Here is a 26,653-nt window from a genome sequence, read left to right as displayed (position 1 = left end):
GACTACTAAAGGGAACAGGGTTTCTTCTTGAGGTGATGAAAATGTTCTAAATAGAACGGCATGATGTTGCACAGCTCTGAGAATATTCTCAAAAACCATTAAATTGTATGTTTTAAGTAGGTAAATTTCATGATGTATAAATTATATCTTAACAAAGTTAATATGTGTGTATATATAAACATATACACCCAACTTGCAAATCACTTTACCTGAGATTTGAAACAAATACAAAACTGAGAGAAAATAGGGGAGAAGGTGGTTAGAACCAAACTATGGGCTTTTTTTTATTCATTCTGAAGAAAGCATCAAATCTCAGAAAAGCCAGAAAAATTGAATTCCGGAAAAATATACTCAGGAAAACCAAATCAGAGGTCAGATGATATGAAACTCAGCACAATAACACGTTTATCTTGTTTAAAAGGGTGAGAACACTGGGCTGTGACTGTGACCACACTCTAAATGTTTCTTATTAGGAAGGAAATGGAACCCACACAGACTAGTCATACCTTCCTTCCCTGGAAGTGACCTTATGTCTAATATGTGACTATAAACAACAACAACACACTCTTTTTCTCAATTATAAAAGTAATACATTTAAGTCAATATAAAAGTACAAAAAGGAAGGAAAAAATCAATCTTGCACTGATATATGGTAGAGCGCATGTTCCTTCACAGTCAAGCTCATGTAATACATACAATTTGGTATGTATTGTTTTACATTTACAATCAACATTTTTTTGTTATTATTTCAAATTTCTCATAAGTATTCTTTTCACAGGAGAATATACCGTCATTTCTTTAAATAATTTCCTGATACAGGGAATTTCTCTTTTCAGTCTTTTACTACTATTAAAAATAAAATGTTGCAAAGAAAGTTTTGAGCATAGATTTGTGGAGATGTTTCAAATTATTTCCTTGGAACTTAGATAATATTATAGTCAAAATTTTAACAAGCAAAAATTTAACATTAATTTATTTACTAACAGTAGTAAGTAATATCTCACTAGACAATATGAGGACTTTGAAAAGTAACTTCCATTTCCTCTCTGGGAAAAAACTCTAAAAAAATTCTTATCACAGCAGTATTTATGATAGCAAAAATTGGAGGAAAAATAATCACCCATCAGGAATGGAAAAGTTAAGTAGATCACAATGGGTTGATTAATTTTCAGTAAGTAAATTCAAGTGTTTTCGAAGAATATGAAACGACAAAAACACCCAGCTTGTATGAAATTCTTCAATGAAATGACCTACCTGTATGCCAAACACACACTGTGAGGTCAGGTAACACAAAAACACCCAGCAGTGATGAGTCTGGGTTGCAGAGTTCAGAGGAAATTTTGTTTCCTTATTTGTACCTTTCTGTATTTTTCAAACTCCCTACACTGACACTGTATTACTTTTATGATTTTTAAAAGTTCTTTGATTTTAAAAAGATTAGCCCCATAAGTAAATTCACTCCTGGTAAGTATCTTGCATTGAGGAGATTTAAAAAGGTGGAAATCTACGGCTACGTTGAAAGCCAGTGAGAGGGACGTCTTGCTGCTCTGGCTGCCAGCTCCGGTCCTGCTGCTTCCGGGCATGCTCCGCGCTGAGGCCTTGACTGGACCTCCTTTTCTCATTGTTACAGGAAGCTGCCAAGTGACCTCTGTGTGCAAAAGTCCCTGTCTCTGTTCCTCGAGAGCACCACGGGGGATTATGTCGCAGCCATCTAATGAGCGTTACCAATGGATTGCACGTGAGGCAAGCGTCCGAGAGAGTTCTGTATATCTTGCCAAGCACAGAAACAGAAGATATGCTTGCACTTGGGAATCGAAACACAATCCTGACTTCAAGGAAACCCCCCAGATTGCAAAGTTCTCGGACAGAAAGTGAAATACATCCAGTATTCCCACCACCGTGTCTGTGAGTTTTCCACTACTGTTCCCTGCCAAGCCCTCTGACGACTCCAGCAGCCTGCTGACTCTCACACTAAGAGCAAAGCCTAAACTGGAAGGAAAGAGGGCCTATGGAAAACAATGGAGTTGACAGAAAATCCAGTCAGTGGGAGAGCCTGGGCTTCCTGGCTTGTAAACTGTTCATAATGACTCACTGACCTGTCAGGCATTTTCAGAAAAATGAATTACTGTGGACCTAGAGCTAAAATGCCAGCAATGTAATCCTTCATTTAAAGAGTTCAGATAATGCTGGAGTGTCTTTATAAGCAGGTAAGGGAAGGTAACTTTGCCCTGAATGAAAATTAGTAGCCGTTGGTTAACAAAGATGGGAAGTCAGGCTGGCCATATTCTTTTCCTTCCTAAGTTGTGGAGAGTTTTTGCATACCTGCTAGGCAGCCAGAAATCCTTTTTATCCAGGAGGGACTCAGATGGGTCTGTATGGCAGACTCAGACCGGTGTATCAGTGAACTATTGCCTCAGTAAGGCTACATAATAAACCACCCCAGGACTTTGTGGCTCAAAACAAAGATTTAGTCTCATACTCGCGAGTCTGCAAGATGGACCGTGGTTTGGCTGGCCTGGGTGGGCGAGGCTGCAGTGCTCTAGCTCGGACTGCATGGCAGCCATACTTGGCTCTAAACTGTAGATTGGGCTGTAGGCATTTATGTTTATTCTGGGGTTCAGGCTGAACGGAAAACAGCTGCCTGGAGAAAGTTCTCATGGTGGATCACTGGTGCACAAAGAGAGCAGCCTGAATGACAGGCTTTTTTCAATCTTCTGTTATGTGCCACCTACTAATATCTTCTTTAGCCAAACCCAAAGTCAAGGGGCAAGAAATATAGCCCACCCACCATGAGGCCATAGCAAGGCTGTTGATGAATAATTAATCATTCTCTTTGAAGTCTGTGAAGAATTGAGAACAGTATATCAATTTTCTACACTGATAATTATCATTAATTATAATAAGTCTCCACATACCAACCAATTCTCCTTCCTCTGGCGACTTCTGGTTTCCTCCTCTGACTTCACAGACAATGTTTGCTCCCCCGCAGGTTTGCCAAGACATCAGTCTTATCCACTCAAATGGAGAAGGAGCCACTTTTCTTTTGGAAGGTTGTGCCCAACCTACCACATGTCAAGACTGCTCCGTTGTTTGGAAAGGGGTACGGTTATGCAAAATCATGGTGTATAAAGAACTTAGAGCCAAAAAGAAGTTAGGGGAGGCAGTGTATACTTCTAGTTTGAACTAGAAATAAAGATAAAATTAACTTCAACTAAAAAAAATCTCAAGCAAAGAACATTCTTCTGAATTCTTTTTTCTTATTTCTACTATTTTATCGCTGAGGCAATAAATGTTCATTGTAGAAAAATCTCAATCTGGTTAGCAGAAAAAACAGTTATCCATAAATTCTGTCACCCATAGTTAACTACTGTTCAAAATTTTATGCATGGGCAACTACAAAGCCTCAGAAATCAAGATGACAATATCTAAACAATGTAGTAAAAGTATTACATTTCTGGGTCCAGGCCATTTGGACACCAGAAATTCTTTCTCTCCTCCCTCAGCAGCAGATGCTTATGTAAGTCTTCTCTTGCAGACTTTTTTCAGTGCATACAGTAGCTGCTCATATATTTTTTGCAAAAATGGAATAACCTAATTACATTTGGTTTTAACCTACTTACTTTACATATTAGAATGTTTCCTTATCAACACATATATATGTACATATATTCATTTTAAATGCTGCTTTGTGTTTCATTTATAAATTACCATAATCTAACCAATATTACACTGATGGAAGTTTAGGTTATTTCCAGTTTTTCAGAATTACTTTTTATGTGCATAATAACCCACATCACTTCATATACAAATTAAAGCATTTCTTTTCATTTTCAGATATAAGACATCTAAGAAGCGCCATTATTGACAATAAATAGAACCACCTCTTTGGTGTTCGAATGTGGGCAGCAAGAAAGGAAATAGTGTGGTTGGGTAAAGATTAGTCATTTTTGAAAGAGCACATATGCACATTTTACATATTGATTACAATCCACTCAAAAGTTTACAGAGGCAGGGTAGTTCCAGAGCGCAGCTTAAGTTTTGAATCAGCATTTAAGCACTCCTAAACTCAGATGTTCATCTCAGCCTCTCAGTCTGCCAACCAGTCTGGAGAGAAAATAAGGCCAGATTCCCTGGCAGCCTGTTGGCAGTCCTGCTCTCAGAGTCATTTCTGGAAGAACAAAGGAGTTCCTGTGGCCCTAGGACAGAAGTGTCACCCAGAGCCTCGGTCCATCTTTATCTCCATAGTAGGAGAGTAGCCCAATCATGACTGCATTGATCAGGAATAATTCAAAGCCAGTATCAGGCTGGGTGATTACAGAATAAGCCAGGCATTCAAGGGAGGGCTTTTGAAGACCATAAGCCAAAAAACAGCACCAGAAACTAAGGGATCATTTCCTCTCACAAGAGTTATCAAGGTGACACAGCCTAGAGTAAGTATTGGAATTACTGGAATGATTAGTGCTATAACACAAAGTTATTTTGACACCAAAGAATTTATTCTCCTCCCTCTATCTTGCTTTTCTCTCAGATTAATTCTGACTCCTTCCCATAGTAAATCAAGATTGTCCAGTATGTTTCTAGAGATAAACACATTTATCCAAAAGACTGCAGTGCCATTCAGAAACAAGAAAGCTCCACTCTCCCATTAGTTTATTTTATAATCCTAGATCAATCTTCTGACCTTCTTACTTTGGAATGTGGGCTCAGGATAACAGTCATAGAATGTTCAAGCCTATGAGTACCATGGTGATTTTGTCCAATATTCTCAACCTTTAGTGAGAAAAGGGAGGTCAGAGAGGGTGAGTGAACTGTCCATACTCTCACAAAGTTGGTAGCAGACCCAGGACTCTTGGCCCTCGATCACTCTGTCCAGACTCCAAGCTGATCCGCCTGCCAATGCCCCACAGCGGTTACAGACTTTTTGTCTGAATGCCTCCTGGGGATGTCATGAAGACAAATGACTCTAGCTGTATGGTTCTTGAGTCCTTTGGATAAACTTGCTGCATTTCAGTGTGCCTGGAAAAGAAAGCTGGGGAGAGATGAAGAGATGAAGCCGCTCACCTTGGCCAGAACCATTGACAGAACACTCATCCCCCGTCCTTAACACTCTAGGCACCCTAGCAGATAAATAGGAGGCATTCTATAGAATTAAATCTTATATATCAGTTAGGCTAAAAAGAACAGTTAATTTCATACCCATAAACTTTGCAGGAATAGAACACAGGCTACAAGGCAGCAGGAACAAAGAAACAGACAAGAGACATAGATTTTTCAGAAATGTTAAGCTACAGAAAAACAAAAAATTTTTTTCTTCAAAGAAAATTTGGGGGCAGAGGATTGAAATACATGCAAAGCTTGTTGTTAGTGCCCTTTACAGATATAAAGTCATGCTGTTCATTTAGTAACATAAGAATGCATTATGTATAACTTAGTTCACTCATAAAATTACCATGTTTTGTATATTGATATATTTAGACATTGGAAGAACTGAAAGAATAGTTTTTATGATTTCTTTCCTGGTGGTTTTCTTGGGCAAAAGGGAGTTTTTTGTTTTTTGAAATGTCCTCAGTGAGAAAACTTTTCAGAATTTTCAGAAACTTTTCAGAAAATGTACAGGTCTGAGAGGGTCCTTACTTCTCTCAAGCCAATGCTTCTAAGTCTTTTAGTTCTCAAGTCTGTGAAGTCACATGAGTTCAGTCTACCTCCTCTATCCAGGCAAGAGATGAGCACAACCTGGTGACCTGTTGTGGAACTTTAGAAGGTCTATTTTAGAAGTCCCACAAATCTGGAATTCACTCTGCCCTCCAAGGCAAGTCTCTTCTGTTATTCTCACTACAGCTACCTGAAGCACATTTCTAGCAATGAACCAGGAAAGCCCTTAGATCCTTTAGCTGAGCCCCTACTACCTGAGTGCCAACCCTCCCAAGATGAGGTCTACAAATGGTTCGCTGTCCCCTGCTTCTTCTCCCACAAATAACAGTCTAAGACTCATTGCTATACTTTATGATTTGCATTTATATATGTGTGATTATCTGATCAATTTCTGTCTTCCTCAGTAGATTGAAGGTGTCATCAGGGCAGGAACCAAGCCTTCTTTGCTATTTTGTCCTCAACATTTATCAGTGATACGAAGATAGAAATAAATGTGTGCTCACTACCTCCTGAGACAGTTCATACAATTAGAATTTCCCTCTATCTATTGAACTCATATTAATAATCTTCTTGTTACTTTTACCCACTGGCTAGATCCTGCCCTTCTGGTTCACCCAGACCTTTTACCACATAGTCCTTTACTAAATATGTAAAAACATGTCATCACTACCTCTTCTTTCCTCTACACTAAAGATCCTCAGTTGTTTCATCACTTACATATGTGGCATGATTTTTTTTAGTTCCTTTGTTGTCTTGAGGTCTTCTCTGACCATACCCCTGCTTTGGTTCTATAGACCCACAACCAGCTACGGGAATGGATGTGACTGACATATTCAGTGCTCTCCCCTACAAAATGTTTCAAGGTGCAGGACTAACCTGGAACTCCCTAATATTCTTCCCCAGAAAGCTGACTGATGTCTAAGACTGCTAGTTGCTCCCCACGATACATTCTCTTCTTCCTCTATGACACTAGAGACCTGATTTTTAGCTAATCAAAAAGCTGCCTACACTAAGGGCTGTGTTTCTCAGCCTCTCATGAAGCTAAATATTGTTGTGTGAAAAAGTTCTTGTTCATGAGATGAGTAGGAGTGCACTGAACAGTCTTTGAGAACCTGCCCTGAACAACAGGATACCTGCACCCTTTGCCCAGCTTATCCACATTTCTCTACTCTCCTTCCTTAGAGCATGAGTGCCGCCATCTTAGACCATGAGTCCCAAGTCACACATGGATGAATAATAAAGTAAAGAGGTTCTGGGTCCTTGATATCAAGGAGCGTCCTGAATTAAGATTTGTAGGTCTGAAAGTGAAATAAACTGTTGTCATGTTTAGACCACTGTTACTCTGTTGTTGTTTTTTACATACAACCAAAACCAAACCTACCTGATAATTTATTGCTCTGTCTTCACCTTCTGAAGAAATTGCTTCTAGCTCTCCAGCTCTACCTGTGACCTTAAGAGACTCATTGCCCTCAGAACATTTGGTAAAGTCTGAGGGTGCCTTGGATGCATTTGCTCAGCTGTCCAGTCATGCTCTCTGCCTTGGGCCAGCTGCTGCATTGCATTCAAAAAAGACACTGGGATCTTACTGTAAAAAAGCAAGAAAATCAGACTCATGGTCAAGAGATGAAATAGTAATAGAAAGAGACCCAGAGATGGCCCAGATGTTAGAATTGTCAGATATGAACTTCAAAAAATTATATTATAAGTCATATTATAACAATGAAATAATTGTTAAATAATAACTTTATCATAATAGAATATAGTATAAAGATATTAAAGGATATTGCAGAAAGTTGGACAAGTAGAGTGAATAGTTGGGGAGATAAAGCTTTAAAAAAGTACCCAGTGAAAATGCTGGAAATATTTGACAATATTTGAAATTAAAACTTTATTCAGTGGACTTAAAAATGTTCTCCCTAGGATGTGTAAATGGAAAGAATATGTGGCTCAAGCAACACTGCCCAAAACGAGCCTGGGGTTACAGGAAGGAAACGTTTCTACATGCTTTGCCGCCATTCTTTTTTCTGGCAAGTTGAAGCTAAATAAAGTACTAAGCCCTAATTCAGTCAGCCACTTTAGGAAAATTTATCCTGGCAAATTCTGGACTAAGCCAGAAAAAGCAAAAGTCTTAATAAGAAACTAGAGGCAGAGGTTAAATTAAGGGTGGACAAAAACTATTTTTATATTAGGGTACTCCTGCTCATGTCCTGTTTTTCTTAAGAAAAGATCCAAGTCCCATGAGCTGTGCTGCTAGCTGCTGACTTAGGTTACAGAGGATGGTTGTTCATGCTGACTCTTTATTCTTCTTATCTTCCCACTAGCAAACCACCCTCATCCAATCTGGGCAGGTTTGGCCTCTTTGGTTGAATTGAGGAGCAGGAAATACAAGCAAAGCAACAAGTTTCTGCCCTGGCCGGTTGGCTCAGTGGTAGAGCGTCAGCCTGGTGTGCGGGAGTCCCGGGTTCGATTCCCGGCCAGGGCACACAGGAGAAGCGCCCATCTGCTTCTCCAACCCTCCCCCTCTCCTTCCTCTCTGTCTCTCTCTTCCCCTCCCGCAGCCAAGGCTCCATTGGAGCCAAGATGGCCCGGGCGCTGGGGATGGCTCTGTGGCCTCTGCCTCAGGCGCTAGAGTGGCTCTGGTCGCAACATAGCGATGCCCCAGATGGGCAGAACATCGCCCCCTGGTGGGCAGAGCATCGCCCCCTGGTGGGCGTGCCGGGTGGATCCCGGTCAGGCGCATGCGGGAGTCTGTCTGACTGTCTCTCTCCGTTTCCAGCTTCAGAAAAATACAAAAAAAAAAGTTTCTATAAAAAACAACAACAACAAAAAAAAAAACTAGTGACTGACGCACAGCCCTAGGAGAAAGATTACTACCATCTCCTGACCCAGGACAGCTTCCACGTTGCGGGCTGACAGGCAGGACAGATGGAGTACCATGAATATATGGATTCTTTGTGCTGTTTCATCCACACTAACAGGAGAAATAACTGCATACACCATGTCCAAGAAGCTCTTGAGTTCACAAAATCAATGCAATATCTTCCCTTATTCAAAACCTAAACACTTTAACATACAATCTATGTCATTGACTTCAACAGAAAACTCCTCCTAAAGTCCATCTAGTGCTTGCCTTTCTCTATGATCACAAGCATGTCAAAACTATGCAATCTTTTCCTTTTTAATCACCTCTGCCTCTCTGAGCATCTTGTTGGATGTTGTTATTGATCAGGTCATGTTTGTCTAATTTCAGTCATTTTATCTTATTTTTTCCAAAAATATAATATCTGAAATATTCCCAAATAAACATAGCCACATTGTAGAACTTCTTGAAAATTGTTTCCTATATATTACTAAATCAAATAATTAACTACCATACACATTAAATTTAAGACACCATCAACTACAAGTTGCACCATTATTTAATACCACTACATACAGATAATGTATTAAGGATAGTCATGTGCAATATATATAAATTAGTCACACAAGTTTTTTGTTATCCTGAAATCTAGGATTTGCTTGTTTCTCCTGCTTTAGGTTGTATTGTTTAGTTTCTGGTAATTTAATTAATCATAGTGTGATCTTTCTGAAGACATATTAAATAGCAATTAAATTCAACATCTATATTATGAATAGGGAGAACACCTCAGGTAAAGTGTAGACATTGTAAAAAACTATGAACAAGTTTACACATATGCAGACAATGACTACATTCAAACATTGGCCAGCAATGTTTGTGAGACATCATTGCTTATAAGATACGTTCTGATTTCAGAGAGGTTAAGATGAGCAAAAATATACATATATACATCTATACATATATATACCTTTAAAATTGTTATAATGTGAACAATAATTTTCCCTCCTGACCAGTACTACCCATCATTCACCATCTGTTCCTGTATCTTTCTAAATGCCTGTGTAGCTCCGAAAAGGAGCTCAAATCTGCCTTTCCCATTCTCTTCTGATCAGTATACCCATTCACAGCTCTCTACTTCAGTGGTGATAGTTTTTCTTTTCTCTTCCTTTTTCTTTCTTTTTTTCTTTACTTCCTTCCTTTATTTCTTTTTTATTAAACAGTGGTGATGTTTTAAAACAGGAGCAAGAAATGTGAAGAAAACAAGAGGTATAGCCCCCAAAATATAAATAGTTATCTGTGGGCAGTTACCTACCAGCGGTATGCTAACAAGTGATTTTTATTTTCTTCTTTTGGTTTATTATGTTTAATGATTTTGTAAAAATAAACTAAAATTCTTGAGTAATTTTTAAATATTTACAAGAGATAAACTTAGTACATAATTTTTTAAAATATCTTTTGACAAAATACAAAGGCTTATAATGTCAAACTCAAATGACAGCTGGGCAAAAATATCTGCAGCACATAGTGAATAATATCCAACTCAATACAATTGAACAGGCCCCTCACACAAGAGAAAATCCAATGGCTGTTAAACATATGAAAAAGAAATGCTCATCTTCACTGATTGGTAGGGAAATGCAAAATAAGTAAGAAGGAGATGCCATTTTTCCTGCCCCTCAGATTGCCAAATATTATTTTTTACTTTTTAAAGTTAAAAACCTATAACATTGGCCCTGGCTGGTTGGCTCAATGGTAGAGCATCAACCTGGCCTATGGATGTCCCAGGTTCAATTCCCGGCCAGAGCACACAGGAGAAACACCCATCTGCTTCTCCACCCTTCCCCCTCTCGATTGGAGTGAGTTGGCCCCCGGCACAGAGGATGGCTCCGTGGCCTCCCCATCAAGTGCTAAGAAGAGCACAGTTGTAAGCATGGCCCCCGAATGGGCAGAACAGTACTCCTTAGTGAGTTTGCTGGGTGGATCCCATTCGGGACGCATGCAGGAGTCTCTCTCTCTGCCTCCTCTCCTCTCACTGAATTTTAAAAAAATAAAATAAAATAACCTATAGCATTTGATGCTAGCAAGCTCCCTCACACATTGCTATTGAAATGGAAATTGCTACATCTTTTTGGACAGCAAGCTGGCCATTAGCTACTAAAAATTCAAATACAAATAAACTTTGATCCAGCAATCCCACACCTAGGAATTAGATCCTATGGGGAGGGGAGCAGATACTAGTTCATAATGATCTATTTAAAAGAATATTTATTGCAGTATCATTTCAAAAAGTGCATATTCATTGAATGAAGGTTAAATAAATTTTGGTACATCTACACCATGGATTACTGAAAGCTATTAAAAAGAATGACTTAGCTATTTTGATCTGAAGGGATAGCCATAACAAACTGTTATGTAAAAAAAGTTTCATAAAACTGTATACAGTGTGATCCCAAATTTTAAAAAGTAAAAAAATATCTATTTGTATTAACTTGAGAAAGATATGAAATCATATATAATAGATCCTTAGCATTGGTTACTTTAGAGGAGCAGAAAGGATGAGAAAGACGCTCAGTTTTCTTTCTTCTTTCTTCATTTAGTTTATTAATTATACAGACCATATGTAAATTCTATAATTTTTTAAATAGAATTTAACAGATTTTTAAAATGGAATTATGCGCCGCGCAGCCTTATCTCCTTGGAGTGGCATAGCCTCAAGATTACGTTTCCCTTCAGATGCTAGAATGAATCCATCCTCAGATGGGACGCTTTACAGCTATTAAGTTTTCTTGGGTAGCCTGATTCTTTGGCTGATCTTCTGCTGTATGAATATTTTTACCCCTGTAGTTCTTGTAAAAGGGACTGAGACTAACTGGACATAGCATTTCTGTCTAAATCTTGCCATGCCATCACACACATCCCAGTCGTTCCAGGAAGGGAGTGTTATGGTTCCCTGGCAGGAAGCGAGAGATGTTCCGAATAGCATGCTTCCCCATAACTCTTTGAAAGATGCCAAGAGGTGCCCAGTGCCCATCAGTGACAAAAGCCCTCGCAACTGCCCCATCAAGAACCTAGTTAAGAGACAACCAATTGAGCGAAACTCTAGTTGAGGTCTGCTCAGTCTTCATGTGAAAAAATTTGTGGACCTATCTGTGGTCAAATCTCTCAAAAAGCTATGAAATCCTGAAGAAAAACAGTGATATTCTCTGTGTGTTTCTTTCTCAGAAATAGGGAGCAAAAATTCACTTTTCTCTGATTTTTCAGTAATTAGCAAATCAAATGGTCTGAAGCTTTCTTATTAGCCAATCAGGAAGTGGAACCATTGCCAAAGTCATTCACCAGTCATTCGCCAGACATGCCATTTATCTGGGTACAGAGATCTGAAGGAGAGAAAGGCACAGAGCTTGCCTGGCCTGGAAGTGGTCAGATGCTAAAATGGGGGCCTCTGCTGGGCCTCCAGGCACCTGCTGGGAGGCAAGGATCATTTGAACATTAATTTCTCTTATACCGTATGCCTGATACTTCAGGATGCTCCTCGGGTCCATGTTTCTCCCCACGCTACAGCAGCACATATAAAATTGCTGTTTACACCAAACCTCTTCACCACGCAGTGTCTACGGAAGAGAGGAGCAGAACCTGCTTTTAGGGGAGAGCCCTGTGTGTTCTCTTTTCACCCGTGTATTCTGAACTTATCCCAGACAAGAAACTCAGAAGATCCCTGAGAACAAAGGCCTAGACCTGGTGGTCACGAGGTGACAATTGTCATTTGCCTCCTTAACATTCCCTCCCCCTTCTTCTGCAACAGCCTCAAAATTTTCATCTGGGACCAAGCTCCCTTCACTTTCACAGAGCATTGCATTCTCTGACCAGGTTAGCACCAATGAGATGAAGTGCAACTTTTGCTGGGACTTCGGGAAAAGCGACCTGAAGCATTTTCCCTTCCATTTGAAAGTGAGAAAAGGTGAGGCCTGAAGCCGTGGGGCCATTGTAACCCCAGAGGGAGAGCTTCTGAGTGCCGTATATTGAAGGTGAGCAGAGTCAGGTGCAGGCACATTGAGAGAAAGAGCGTCTGATGACAGTATTGTGACAGGTAACCCCTGAGGCTTAAGACTATCATTATTTATTAATAATAAATCATCTTTTTGCTTAAGCCCTTTGGGATAAGATTGTTATTGTCACCTGCAATAGAAGCATCCTGGCTGATGAGACATGAGATGACAAAAAGCCACATGTCAACCATGTGTTCTCTTTTCTCCATTTAAAATTTTCATGCATTGGGTTTACCATGCCTGAGGAAGGTGTTACACTCACCTGGTGAGGGGCCCCTTCCAGTCCAGTTACCCCTTCCATAGGACACACTTACTTTCCTGAATAAGAAATCCTGATGGGAAGTCAAATGTGTTGTTTACTGTCATTTTAATTTTATTCTTACGAATAGTAACTACAGTGTGTCTATCAGTATTCAGAGATCAATTGATCCAACAATGGCAGAAGGTTTCTTCTCTCCAGTCTGGAAAGAGGTTTGCTATGAGTCATCTATTCTCATATGATGACAATGGCACATTCTTGCACCATGGCTTATCCAAATCTTCTCTAATCCTCCTGTGTGGTTTAATTAAATTGGCCACTCAACACTGCCCACTTTAAAAAGATAGGGTGCTGAGGGTTGCAAATAAAAAAAGGAACTGTAGAAAGGTAGTGCCATATTCTTTTACTCCAGGTCCCAGTGAAGGATATTTTCCCAATCTTGTATTCTTTGCTGGGGATGAAAGAACCATGAAGATGTTAATGACACCTCTCAAATTATGACTTGGCCACTGACTTGGCCTTTCTTTTTACTTCTTTATTATTTTTAAAAAATTTTTTTATTATTTTTTTATTCATTTTTTGAGAGAGGGGAAGGGGAAGAAGGAAGAGAGAGAAGTATCAACTCACTGTGTATCCATTGATTGCTTCTCATAAATGCCTTGACTCAGTGGTGGGATTCAAATAATTTAACAACCAGTTCTCTGCTCTAATGACCATTTTAAGTATAAAAAATGGTGTACCAAAAGGTAGTTTATTACTTTATGCATTTAATACTTAAATAAGGACAATAAAAGAGATACACAAAACTAGATTATAGTATAAGTAAGTTTTAAAATATTAATAAAACATATTAAATAATACCTGACAAAAAACAATAAAACTGTTATTTAACATATTTTCATATATTGGCATCCTCACTTGCAACTTTTTTCACCTATGGACAGAATGAACATTAATTACTATGGGTGCTTAGAATATGTTGTTGTGCAGATGAACGTTAAAAAAGAGTAAAAAATGTAAATTTATGATTTCCACATTGGACAGCTGCCCAGGCGCCCACCTTAAAGAGAACCCTGATTACAAGTGCTATTTTAACAACAGGTTCACTGAACTCAACAAAAAGTTAGGTATCAGTTCTGCCGAACCAGTGCCAACCAGTTGAATCCCACCACTGCCCTGACTGGGCCCTGAGCCAGTGACCTCAGCGTTCCAGGACAAGGCTCTCTCTACTAGGCCACCAGCCAGGGATTTTTATTATTTCTTTTGTTTGCCTTCTTTTTATGGAGGAAGTTATAAATATTAGTTTGTGTCTTACATTGTCATCCAACCAAACATGATGTGCAACAAAGCATCACTCTGACCAGAGCTTTCAACTTTCAGAAAGCCCCCACCCCATCCCTCCTGCTGGTGGGAAGATGGCCAGCTTCTAAGAGTCTCTCTCTCCATGACCATGATATCAGAGCCCAGGCTGGCCTTCACTGGCTGCTTTCTTCTTAAGATCCATTCAGAGGAATTGAGAACTAATTGTTACTGGCTGCACTAGCTTCTTGTATTGAGGTCCCTGTACCATCAGGAAGAGAATTTTTGGAGAAGCCAGATCTCAATGAGTAAGACAAAGTAATGCTAACTTGTCTTTGATTTCAAAATGAAATCACACTTTATATTGGCACCAAATATGATCAAGGTGACTTTCTCTTTCACTTTTTTCTAGAGGCAATAGTATAATCACAATACTGTAGAAAATTCCTGCTCTAACATGACTAAATCCTCCCAGAAAACACTTCTGTTCCTTTTTCCTTACTTCATCAAGGTGAGACAACCACACACAGAGCTTAAAGAAATCTCAGACTGAGTGGCACAGGGAGGGTGAAGATGCCCACTGGGACAACAGAAAGAGATAGGAGGTTCTTTCCCACCTGGTCCCAAAGCATCTGACCAGTTTCTCCAGGACTAAGTGCTCTGATGGGTTTTGTTGGGTCCAACTCACCTCTTTGTTGTGAGAGGATGGAGCACGGGTGTCTTGCAGCTAAACTTGTGATGACATTATAGGAGAGCACATCAAAAGACTACATCCAAATAATGACATAAAGGAAATCAATCAAAAAAATTTTAACAAAACAACTCAAGATAGCAGAGTCAGTGAGCATCAATACAAAGAGAACTGAAACCAATTCCTTTCCAAAATCAGGAATCTTATATCAGTAAAACGTATCTACTTGTCAGAAAACAAAAGTTGAAGGAATCAAAACTCAGGTATGTGTTTTTATAACTCTAGAATTAGTTCTATAACTCTGGCTATATTTCTGGATGATGTCCATCAAAGTGTGTGTGTGTGTGTGTGTGTGTGTGTGTGTGTGTGTAAAACATCCAGCATTGGCATTTCAAGCAAACAGGCCAAGGCAGAAATTGAGAATTCTGAGACCTATCTAAGTTATATCAATCTAAAGTCATTTTTATCATTTGAAAAATAATAATTATTTTAGTAAAAATATAGCAAAAGTATAAACATCTGATATTTTTTAAATAACATTTTTAATAACTATAAATACTCTGAGTTTTACTATATGTATTATGTATACTGTTATACTGTGGAATTTACCATATTTCCCCATGTATAAGATGCACCCTTTTTCGAAAAATTTGGGGTCTAAAAACTGGGTATGTCTTATACAGTGGTTGTAGATTTTTTTACTTGCATTTCCCACTCTTTCGCACTTGTTTTTGTGCTCATTGTTGAAGACAGTGATTCATCATCAGACACAGATGAGGACAAGCTAACGGATGGGAGTTTTGACAGTGATGAGGAGCTGTATGAATTTTATGATGAATAAAACTTGAGTTCAATAATTTTATGTACATACTTTTTTTTCTTCAAATTTCGGGCCTTAAAATTAAGGTGCATCTTATATATGGAAAAATACGGCTCTTTCATCATATTATTTTATAAGATTTATGTATTATCTATCCAAAAGATGTATACTACAGTGTGTCCGTAAAGTCATGGTGCACTTTTGACCGGTCACAGGAAAGCAACAAAAGACGATAGAAATGTGAAATCTGCACCAAATAAAAGGAAAACCTTTCCAGTTTCTGTAGGATGATGTGGCAGCATGTGCGCGTGCGCAGATGATGATGTAACACCATGTATACAGTGGAGCAGCCCACGGCCATGCCAGTCAAGATGTAGATGGTACAGAGGACAGTTCAGTGTGTTCTGTGGCTCGCTAAATTCGAATCTGTGACCAAAGTGCAATGTGAATATCGGTGCGTCTATAGCGAAGCGCCACCTGCCACCACATAGGAATAACATTACTCGGTGAGATAAGCAGTTGAAGGAAACAGGCAGTTTGGTGGAGAAACCACGTTCTGGTAGGCCATCAGTCAGTGACAAGTCTGTAGAGGCTATACGGGATAGCTACCTAAGGAGCCCTAAAAAATCTGTGCGTGAGCCCACATCAAACTGCACTGAATAGGTATGAAACTGGGAGAGTTTTCCTTTTATTTGGTGCAGATTTCACATTTCTATCTTCTTTTGTTGCTTTCCTGTGACCAGTCAAAAGTGCACCATGACTTTACGGACACACTGTATTATCCCCAATTTTACAAAGGAGAAAATGAGATGATAAGAAGTTTCATAGCTAGAATTCAAACCCAGGTCTGACTCCAAAATTCATGATCTATTATACAATATTGTCTTTTTCAAAATATTTCAGCCTGCTCAGTAAAACCCAGGCCATTAGAGCCAATGGGGAGAATCTAGGATTCCTCATTATTCATGGTCTCTTGAAGAAGGAAAGTGTCTTCTCCTACTTGGGTCTTCCTAAGGAGAACCTCACTAACCATCAATGAGACCACACTGACTGCAATGCTATTAGCTCCACCTGCAACTCTGCAGGAACCCTGATCCTGCCCTCACTTTCCATATACTTGAGTCTAACCATCCTCTCATGGCCTCTAGTATTCCACTATGACTTGCCAACCACCAAGTCTTTTCCATGGTATGTGCCTCTTCTCCAAAGCCTCCTTGTTACTCTCTAAGGAGAATCTACCTGCTCCTGTTCTGGCTTGGTATGTTCTTATCTTGGGTTTCCCATCCTGATACTCCCTTTCATTGGGTTGGTTTAATAAGGTATTAGTAATTCCAACCCAAATTAAGTGCTCTGACCTCCATCAAATCTTCATATTCACAACCAACACCTACCAAATCCTGGCTCAGTCTGAGTGCACCATTAAAGTCATAATCCAACTTGTTTCTGCCTTCCCTCCAATATGCAAAAATTTGGAATGTTTTAATAAAACAAATGAGAAATTGCAGCCCTCCGATTAAATTTTAATACACTTACTTGTTAAAGAACTGTGAGAAAATTCAGATTAAAACAATAAGAAAATGTAAAATAAAATCAGTAAAGATGAAAAACAAAATCAATAAATATTATCCTAACAACAAAAATCAAATTGTAACAAAAAGACAAATAAAATAAGATCATATCAAAGGTGGCAAATAATTCATTGAGAGGAAAAGAAGAGATATATTTCCAATAGAAATAATGATCAGTAATAAGTTCTTGGATATTTTTATAATCCTATTAGTGAGGAGATGTGAATCATAGGAATACATTGAAAAAAGATTTAAATTTCTTGCTGATTTAACACAAAATATTGGCATGGGTGAAGAAAACATAAAATTCATAATATACCAGGAAAATTAGGACATGAGCATCATCAATTCCAAGGTTATTTAAGATATAAACTCACAAGAAAATCTCAAATGCTCTAAAATCCTACAGCTCCTATATGAAAGAAAGGTGATAGTAGTTTGCCCATACAATACTTAACATTTTCTTGTCATTACCAATCCCTTGTTGTGACACTGGAAGAAATTTTTCTAAGCTATCAGTAATAACTTTTTCATCAACTATGTCAGATAAAATACTGAATAATCTTTCTATATCCTCTATAGAAAATACCACAAGACCTGAACAGGCAGTGGCACAGTGGATAGAGCATTGACCTGGGACACTGAGAACCCAGGTTTGAAATCCCGGGGTCACCAACCTGAGCGCAGGCTTACCAGGTTGAGCGCAGGGTCACTAGCTCACATGTGGCGTCACTGGCTGAAGCATGAGATCATAGACATGACCCTATGGTTGCTGGCTTGAAGCCCAAGGTCTCTGGCTTAAGCCCAAGGTCACTGGCTTAAGCAAGGGATCACTGGCTCAGCTGGAGCCCCCATTCAAGGCACATGTGAGAAAGCAATCAATGAACAACTAAGGTGCCACAACTAGGAGTTGATGCTTCTCATCTCTCTTCCTTTCCTGTCTGTCTCTCTGTCTGTCTGTCTTGTGTGTGCCCATGCTAAAACAAAACAAAAAAAAATAGAGTTACTGTCATATGAAAACACAAAGAGAATATAACTAAAATAACTTTTAAAATAATATAATAAAGGTGTGCCCAGCAGTTAGTTAATAAAAATATCATTGCTATGACTTCTCATTCTAAATGAATATTCCCTTTTCATACCTAATTTTGCATTCTTCTACTTAGAGATCCAAACATTGGCTAAGTTTCAGCCCTACAAAGCCTGAATCCATCCTCACAATGGGATCTTGGGTTTGTGCCTCCTCACTCTAATTCAGGGCTGACTGTCTTTCAGACAGACGGACAAACAGACAGTGGCTAGGACAAAACCAGAGCAGGAAAAATGGAAATACTACTCACCGTTGAACTCATTCCTGCATTCATACACTAACAAGTATAAAGCATCATGAAAATGCACTCTGAGATCACAGGGACTATTGTTTCCATCAAATCACCTACAGACTCCAGTCAGCTGGAACAGCTAGATAGAACATGTTCAGCTTCTTCTTTATTATTATTCAGTTTTTTCTAAAGTAAATATCCTGCTGGCATCAGTTAGAATAAACACAGGGCTTTCCTTCTCTGCCTGATGAAAAAACCCAGGTGACTAAATGGATCGAAATACTTCTCACTCTAATTCAGAGGATGTTATTTATTTGGACTGTGGTCTCCTTTCTAAGAAAAAGCTCTTTGTGTCTTGAATACACATTTGTTGGTACAGTAGGCAAACTAAACCAACCTAAAACTAAATCTGTTTTGCTACAGAAAGACTTATCTCTTTATTTCATTCTTTTCTTGATTCTGATTTGCCCGTGTTTAAGTCTCAGAAATTGTGTTATCTTTATTAAATTTAAAATGCAAAGCTTTACCAGAAAATGGAATTCTATCATTATTTCATTGATCTGTTTTTCACATCAGTTCAAGTCAACTCAGCCAACATTGGTTGGGAGCCTTTGGGGGTGGGAGGGGGCGCACAGCGTTCGGCACTGGGCAACACAGAGATGAAGAGTAAGGATGCTTTTTGCAGCCATGTCAAGGTGATAAATGCTGCTCTGGCAATAGATCAAACTGTTGTGAGAACAGAGAGGAAGGAACAGTTAATTCTGTTCCTTCAGGAAAAGAACAAGTGAATTCCGAGTGTGGCTTGTGACTCCCCAGGGCTCCAGGGAGAAGTCTCTGGGTGTCTGCTGGGACCAGGGCGGGGGGTGACTGAAAGCCAGGGCTTCAGGGGCTCCCCTATTGTGTCAACCAGTCTATCTCCTTCCATCTGTCTTATTGGTTGCAAATCTGCATTATTCCTCTTTGACAAAAAGCTTCTGCTTTTGAAAACTAGTTTTTTAAAACAAGATGCTTTTTGAACTGAGCTTTGAAGGTTATAGACCTTATCCAAGTACAGATCAAGCCAGTGGTTTCAGCTCCTTCAGATGTTCAAATTCCCCAACCTACAACTTTAACCTTCACTTTCTTCTAGCACTAGTATTCTTCTTCAGTCCATCTTCTATTCTCCACACCACATTTGAGAACTTTTGCTGGCTCCCCATTCCTACTAGATATCGTCCAGTCTCCCTGACATAGCCTCCAAAATCCTCCCCAGTCAGGCTCCCAATGCTTTCCAACGCTCCTCTGCACTTACCCTAAGAGATGTTGGAAGACATTTCTACACCTCCCGCACATGAAGGCACTAACAAATTTCGTTTGCAGAGTATATTTTCATGAATGTTTGTGAAGTGAGAAGCTTTGGAAAATAGAGATAGTGACTCCTTTCAGAGAGGAAGGAAACTCTATTTGCTTTTCACATAATCAAGATAATATTTCCCTCCCATACAACAGGGACAGGTTGGTTTACAGTCCATTATAAAAAATTGGGGGTTTCCTAAGTTTAGGGTTCCATAGCTGAGACACAACCCTAATCAAGCTTTGTGGAAGGTTCAAAACTACCACATGCTCAGAGGAAAACAGATTTGGGATATTGCTAAATGTACCTACTGAGTTCCAGAGCATGTGGGGTTTATCCACACCTTTGGCAGGTGACTTGGTCATGAGAGTGGAGCTAATAATGAGATTAGCACTCTTATAAAAGGGACCCCAGAGAGTGTTCTTGCACAGCAAGAGGTTGGCAAGTATCTGTAACCTGGAAGAGCACCCTCCCCAGAACCGGACCATGCTGGAACCCTGATCTTGGACTTCCAGCCTCCAGACTGTGAGAAATGAATGTTCATTACTTAAACCACCCAGTCTATGGTAATTTGTCAGCGTATGCCAGAACTGACTAAGACAGTCCACAAAGCAAGGAAGAGAGGACAATGATCTTTGAAGTTGATATCAGTGGTTGTAGGAAGTGAAAATACATAACTATGTGGGATACGAAATGAGAGGGAACTTTTACAGGGAGCAAGTACCTAGGGCAGGGAAGACAGTGTCTATGGGAAGCCTATAGGGACCTGAAATTGTCAAGAAGAACATAAAGAATATTTTTAGGTATCATTAAGAGATTTCTTGTGTGGGTAGATTGGGGTTGAAAGGTAAAATGAAGAGTAAAATGGAGATTAGGTAATAGGTCACAGAAAATGCAAATTGGTTATTATTGTTTGTATTCCCTCAGTATCTGGGGGTTGGTCTAATTGGGGAAATGAGCGTCTTGAGTGTTTCAGGGAAGGGAAGGGGAGGGAGGGTAGAGGCTCCACAAGGATCTGGATAGGCTGGCAAGCTGCAAAGCCTGAAGTAAATGCCCTAATCATTTCACTTATGTTCCCAGGAGCTCTGAGCCAGCCATGGTAGGAGACTCGAGCTGCCAGCAATGGCCCAGCCGTTCTACCTAGCCTTTGGCACTCTGCATGAGCAGCAGGTTGGCAATCCTCCTCACTTGTGTAGGGAGCCTCCCGCATAGCCAGCCCAGGGATCGGCACCTCCATCCTCCCCATTGTCTTTAACGAAAACCTGGAAGTCATCTTGACTTTTCCCTTGAATTACTCTCCACATTGAATTGACTTAATGTTAATATCTCTCAAATCCACACATCTCTTGCTATCCCTATGACCACTAACATAGTTCAGGAAACCATCACCAAAGCTAGTTCTAGCTTCCTCCCAACCTCTGTCTGGCTCCCTTCCTATCTGGTTCTCATTCTGCACAACTGATCACAGTACTTTCTCTGATTATCACTTTTATTGGCTCCCTGTCACCTTCAGGATAAAGTTCAAGGTTCCAAATATTGCCTTTAATGTGCTTTGTTAGACGGCTCTTGGTCACTTCCCTAGTTTATCACTGGGCTTCCCACCCAACTCTTTCCAGCTATACTCCTGGACTCAGAAAATGCTTCTTGCTTTCCCTGGACATCCAGTCAAACTCACCTCCACTCACCCCCAGCCCTGTAAGTCTTGACTCACCTGGTTAATTCCTGCTCTGGAAATCTCGGCTATGATGTTTGAGGTTTTCTACATCACAAAATCTCCCCAATCTTTCTAGTGTGAGTAAGTGGCCCTAACTATGTGTTCCCATAGCAACTTGTATTTGCCAAAGTCAGAGCATATAATGATCTATGTTACAGTTTTGGTGTTTTTTAACTTATCTGTGTCTCCATCTGAATCACTGGTTCTCTACTCTGACTATACACCTAACGACCTTATTTTAAAAATCCAAACAAACGCCAATTACAGAAGAAGCTCTTAAGGTGGGTCTGGACAGGGGTGTTTTGCATGTTCCACAGATAACTCTAGCGGGTGCCCAGAGATGGCATCCCTGAGTAGACTGCAACTTCTCAAGCTCAGAGAACCTGCTAGATCGTCTCTGCTTCCCAGTGCCTCACACAGGAAACAACACTTGAATTTGGCTACACAGAGCAGGCTGTAAATTTGGAATGAGAAATTCACTTTTCAGAGCTCTTTAGATGTCATACCTCTTCAGAGCGAGTACATAGATCAATAAACTAAGGCTCCAAGAGGCCATGAGTGGCTGTCACCTCGACCTTCTCTAGAACAATGAAGAGCAGAAATCCATAGATGGCCCTTGAAGAGCAGACAACTTTGTAGAGGGTGACATAACCCCACCAGGACCTGAACTGTCCTGCCCCCTGAAGCAGAGTTGGCCCATTCTACCACCCTGCCTGCTAGTGCTAGGAGAGGTATTTGCAGGGGAGGAATCAAGGCAGGGAGTGCAGAGGGCTGGAGGGGGAGGGCAGTTCAGCACCTGAGTGAGTCTTCAGAAAAATGGGATTATGCTGGTTCCTCCTAAAACAAGGGAGGCACCTGGGGCATTTTATCAGAGACTCTGGGCCCTAATTCATATGGGAAGACAAACATCTTTGCCAACCCACTGATCTTGCCTATCCACTCCACCAGGCTGCCCGCTACTAGGATTCTCAGGCCTCTGATTCCCTGCCCAGGGGGTGTGACAGAGGCTGCGCAAGGAGGTGAGGTTGCGGACTGTGCTTACGATCAGATGGCTAAAGGGCAGGACAACTTCAGCAACAGACAGACCTGGGATCAGATCCTGGCTGGCGATAGCCCTGACCAGCTCTGGACCTTGAGCATGTAAAGATCACGAATCTACACTATTTACCACTCAACAATGTTCATGTTTATTATTGTTGTTGCTGCTGTTATCGTTGTTCTTATAAGGAACTTACCTCACAGTTGCACCAAAAATATCTTGCCCCCAAAAGACAACAAAACAACAACAACAATAACAACAAGAAACGCAGGAAAACCCCACGCCCAAGGGAAACTGCAAGTGAAACTGAATGTCATTTCTCTCCCTGTGGTTCGCAGGGCTCAACGATCTTGCTTTGCCGACTCCCTCAGAGTGGTTAATGGCCCTCTGTGGACTGCCCTCCACTTAGGATAGGGATCTGCTCAAAGTCCCACCCCTGGCCCTGCGTCCAGCTGCCCTGAGCTGCTGTGGTGGTTCCAAGGGCCTGGGACCACGGGCATCCTCACTCACTTCCTGCCTGTCTGTCCCCACCGGCAACACTGCTGACAAAGGGGAACCCGCGCTGCTCAGACTCCTTTCCACAGCTGACAGCATTCGGATCCCTGTTCCCAGCACGAGGCTGAGAATGTGGTTCTGCCACTCCTCCTTCTCTGTTGTCCGTGAGGACAGCAGGCCGAGGGTAAGTCGGCCACCAGCACCCGGGGGCAGAGATCTGAAAAAGAGGTGGTGTGCCTTTAAGATGAAGGTGGTGGGCAAGCATCCATCTTCGCTAAACACAGACTTGCCTTGTTCTTCCATTTCTGGCTGAGTTAATGTCATTTCCTGTATCAGTGGTTAACCACTAGATGCTGGATCAGAGATTTACCAGAAGTGCTGAAGTTAAGGAAAAAAAAAAAAAAACCTACTGTTTTCAATAACCCTTTCTAGCACGCTGTGGGAACTATTTAACCTTTTTTGGGGGGAAAGGCATGAGGGGGTTGCTGGATTTGGCCTCAGCAATAAATTGAGGATTAGATTGGCCAAAGATTTCCTTCTGCTTTATACGGGGAAGTGAAGAGAAGCTAATTTGCCCACCCTGCGTCCCTCTCCTGTGGTGAGCACTTGTGCAGGAGGCAGGGGAAGGCTGGAGTACAATTTCTTCTACGCATCTTCTTTGCACACCGCTCTTTAGGATATCCACGGTCATTAGGTTTTATTAACCCAGCGTTTTTATAAAGGACCGTGGCTCTGGCTGCTTTGTTTGCCCAGCTTTCTGCAGCAGTAAATGCCCTCCCGTGACCAGGTGCACCTGAGGAAAGGCAGTTCTCCAGGACCTTAGGCATCCGAGCAGCTGCGGTCTGAGGGATGCGCAGCCTGGCCTGATTCCTCTTAAATTTCTCCATTCAGTTATTGAAGTGCTCGGGAAAGTAGATGAAGGGAGACCTGGCTCAGCCCTGAGGAGAGGTGGCCGGACCAACGACAGCCCACACACAGCTCTGCTCCAAGCCCCTCTACTCCGCTCTGCACTCCCTGTAGTGACCTCCAGAGGCAGGGTAACAACACACAAAGCCCCCTTGGCTCTATCTTGCTGAGGTCCAGAGCCCATGCACCTCTCTTAGTCTGAGCAGATAAGACCTCAAAGCTACACTTTGTTTTAACAGTTGTGTCTCCAAGCCAAGCCTGGGATACTCGGTGCACACCAAGCACTCCGAGCTCCCCAGGTGTTTCCGGGGTGACCAGCGGTCCCTGCTTGCCTAGGGCTAATGGGATTTATTTGTAGGAAGCAGGACTTTCGATGCTAAAACTCCAGGGCAAACTGGAACAAGTTGGTCACCCGAACAGACAAGTGTGTAACAGGCAAATACATGTTCTACATCAAAACTGAAGCTAAACCTTCAGGTCCAATGGGTCCAACTATGCAGGGCCTGTCACAGTGAACGTGTCCCCAGGAGAGGACGGAATCACTGCTACCCCCAGCACACGCCTGGGGGGCGTCCTCTCCGAACCCAGCAGTTATCAGTGGAAATCTGAAATCAAAGTCAGAATTGAAAGGGCAGAGATCATGAAGGAAAAACATATTCCCCCAAATATCTAGTAGGTCTATGAAACAAACCTATTTTCCTCCTCTGGATCTTGGTGGATAGCCCTGCCGGCACCACCCCCAGGTGCGCAGGACACAAAACGTAGAGGGCTGAATGACTCCTCGCTCTACCTCCATCCCATTCTATGTCTTCAACAATTTCTGGTTCCTGCTGCCTCGTTTCTCCTCTGCACTCCCATGCGGCTGCCTGAGCTCAGCATCCCATGCGCCTCAGCTTATACCTCCGTCCTGTCTGACCAAGATTTCATCTGCTCCCTGACCTCTGAGATGCTTCTCCCCTAATAAAATTAAATTCAGGAAACATTTGTTGAGTACCTAGATCCTAGGAAGGCCATTGATGTCACTTATCTAGATCTTATCTGACTCTGGACATTTCTCATGGTACCTTTTTGACTAAAATCATCCGCAATGTCTTCTTGATTGAGAAAACCTCCCTGACATTTCCAGGCAAAGCGGAGCACTTCCTGCCAGTGTCCTGGGTCACCTCTCTCTTCAGCCCCCACCACAGTGCTGTGGTTATCGGTTCCGATTTCCATCTTACCGATCAACTGTGAATCCCTGTGTCTTATTTATCTTGTTTCTCCAGAGTTGATCCTAGACCTTGATAGGTAGTGGCCATTAAGTAAGTATAGAAAACAAGATGGTATGGAGATAAGAAGGAAAGTTATTGGCTATTAAACTTAGATGAGTCTATAGACTTTGGAACATATAAAATGCAAAGGCTATTGATTCTGGTTAGAACATTCTATAAGTCTTTATTGAAGAAGCAAAGGTCTCTGCCCTGAGCTTCACCCTAACCAATATTTTAATAAACATCCTGGATGAAGATATAAAAAGTACATGGAACAGATTTGCAGAAAAACCAAAGCTTGGAAGCATCACTAATATGTAGGATATTAGAATTAATGTTGCAGAATTCTCTTGGCCTTCTAGATCAATAGAACAAACTAAGAAGATAAGAATTCACGCTAATGAATGTAAATCCTACACTCATAGTTGTACCAGGCACTAATCATCAGCAAGGGAGGTCTCGTTTAGCAGCAGTTTCTGTGAAAAAATTCTAGCAATTCTCACACTCTTTAAGCAAGAAGAAGACCCAGAGCCTATCCACTATAAAGATCTCAAGCTTTTTTTAAAAAAAAATAGGACTTTTAGCCCTGTCCAGTTAGCTCAGTTGATTAAGAGTGTTGTCTGGAAACAGGGTTGCAGGTTCGATCCCCGGTCAGGGCACACATGGGAAGCAGCCAGTGAGTGTATGACTGAGTGAAACGGCAAATAAATGCCTCCCTTCCCGCTCCCCTCTCTCTCCCTTCCTCCCTCTGTCTCTCTGAAAATAAAAAAGAAATTAAGCCTTGGCCAAATAGTTCCAATTGGTTAGAACGTCGTCCAGAAGTGCAGAGGTTGCCAGTTTGATCCCCAGTCAGGGCACACACAAGAACAGTTGGATGTTCCTGTCATGCTCTCCCTGACTCTCTCAAAAATAAAAATAATAATAATAATTAATTAATTAATTAAATCTTTAAAAATTAAAACAGAACATTTTCATCAATTAGAATTTCACACAAAGGTTTAGTTTTAAACAAGAAGATTGTTTAAAGTTACTGCTCTGTGTAGTAGAGACAAAGGTTCTGTTGAGTCAGCCTTCTCTGCAATGGCTCTCACCCAGAGCTTACGAAGACTGCCCCCAGCACTTCCCCATTTCCTGGTGCTCTCTGAGCATTGTTCAAAGACAACAGATCAGAATCGATCTCTTTGCCCTACGCAGTCTCCACAGCTGGTGAGTGTAGGAACTCCTTCAATTCCTTCGCATGCTTTATTTTTGTTTGTTTTGTTTTTATTTATTATTTGTGACCCTCCTTGGCACTATATTATACACTTAACTGTACATCGCCTGCTCGATCACTGGACTGCTGCTGTTTGTTTTGCTCATGAGAGTGTACGTACACCGATGGCCCATGGCAGGGGCCCCA

General features: G+C 41.0%; 1 long non-coding RNA gene across 1 annotated transcript; it reads right to left on the bottom strand.

The window, feature by feature from the left end:
- Positions 1–3,896: 3,896 nt before the first annotated feature.
- LOC136389353 (uncharacterized) lies at positions 3,897–24,834 on the bottom strand. Its single transcript, XR_010748300.1, has 3 exons — positions 24,696–24,834; positions 7,034–7,237; positions 3,897–5,029 (listed from the first exon to the last, which is right to left on the bottom strand). It is a non-coding gene; the product is annotated as an uncharacterized lncRNA (long non-coding RNA).
- Between the last annotated feature and the right edge of the window lie 1,819 nt (positions 24,835–26,653).

Source organism: Saccopteryx leptura, chromosome 1, assembly GCF_036850995.1.
Source record: "Saccopteryx leptura isolate mSacLep1 chromosome 1, mSacLep1_pri_phased_curated, whole genome shotgun sequence".
Lineage (NCBI taxonomy): Eukaryota > Metazoa > Chordata > Mammalia > Chiroptera > Emballonuridae > Saccopteryx > Saccopteryx leptura.
The sequence above is the reverse complement of the archived record's forward strand: the minus strand, read 5'-3'. Positions and strand labels throughout refer to the sequence as shown.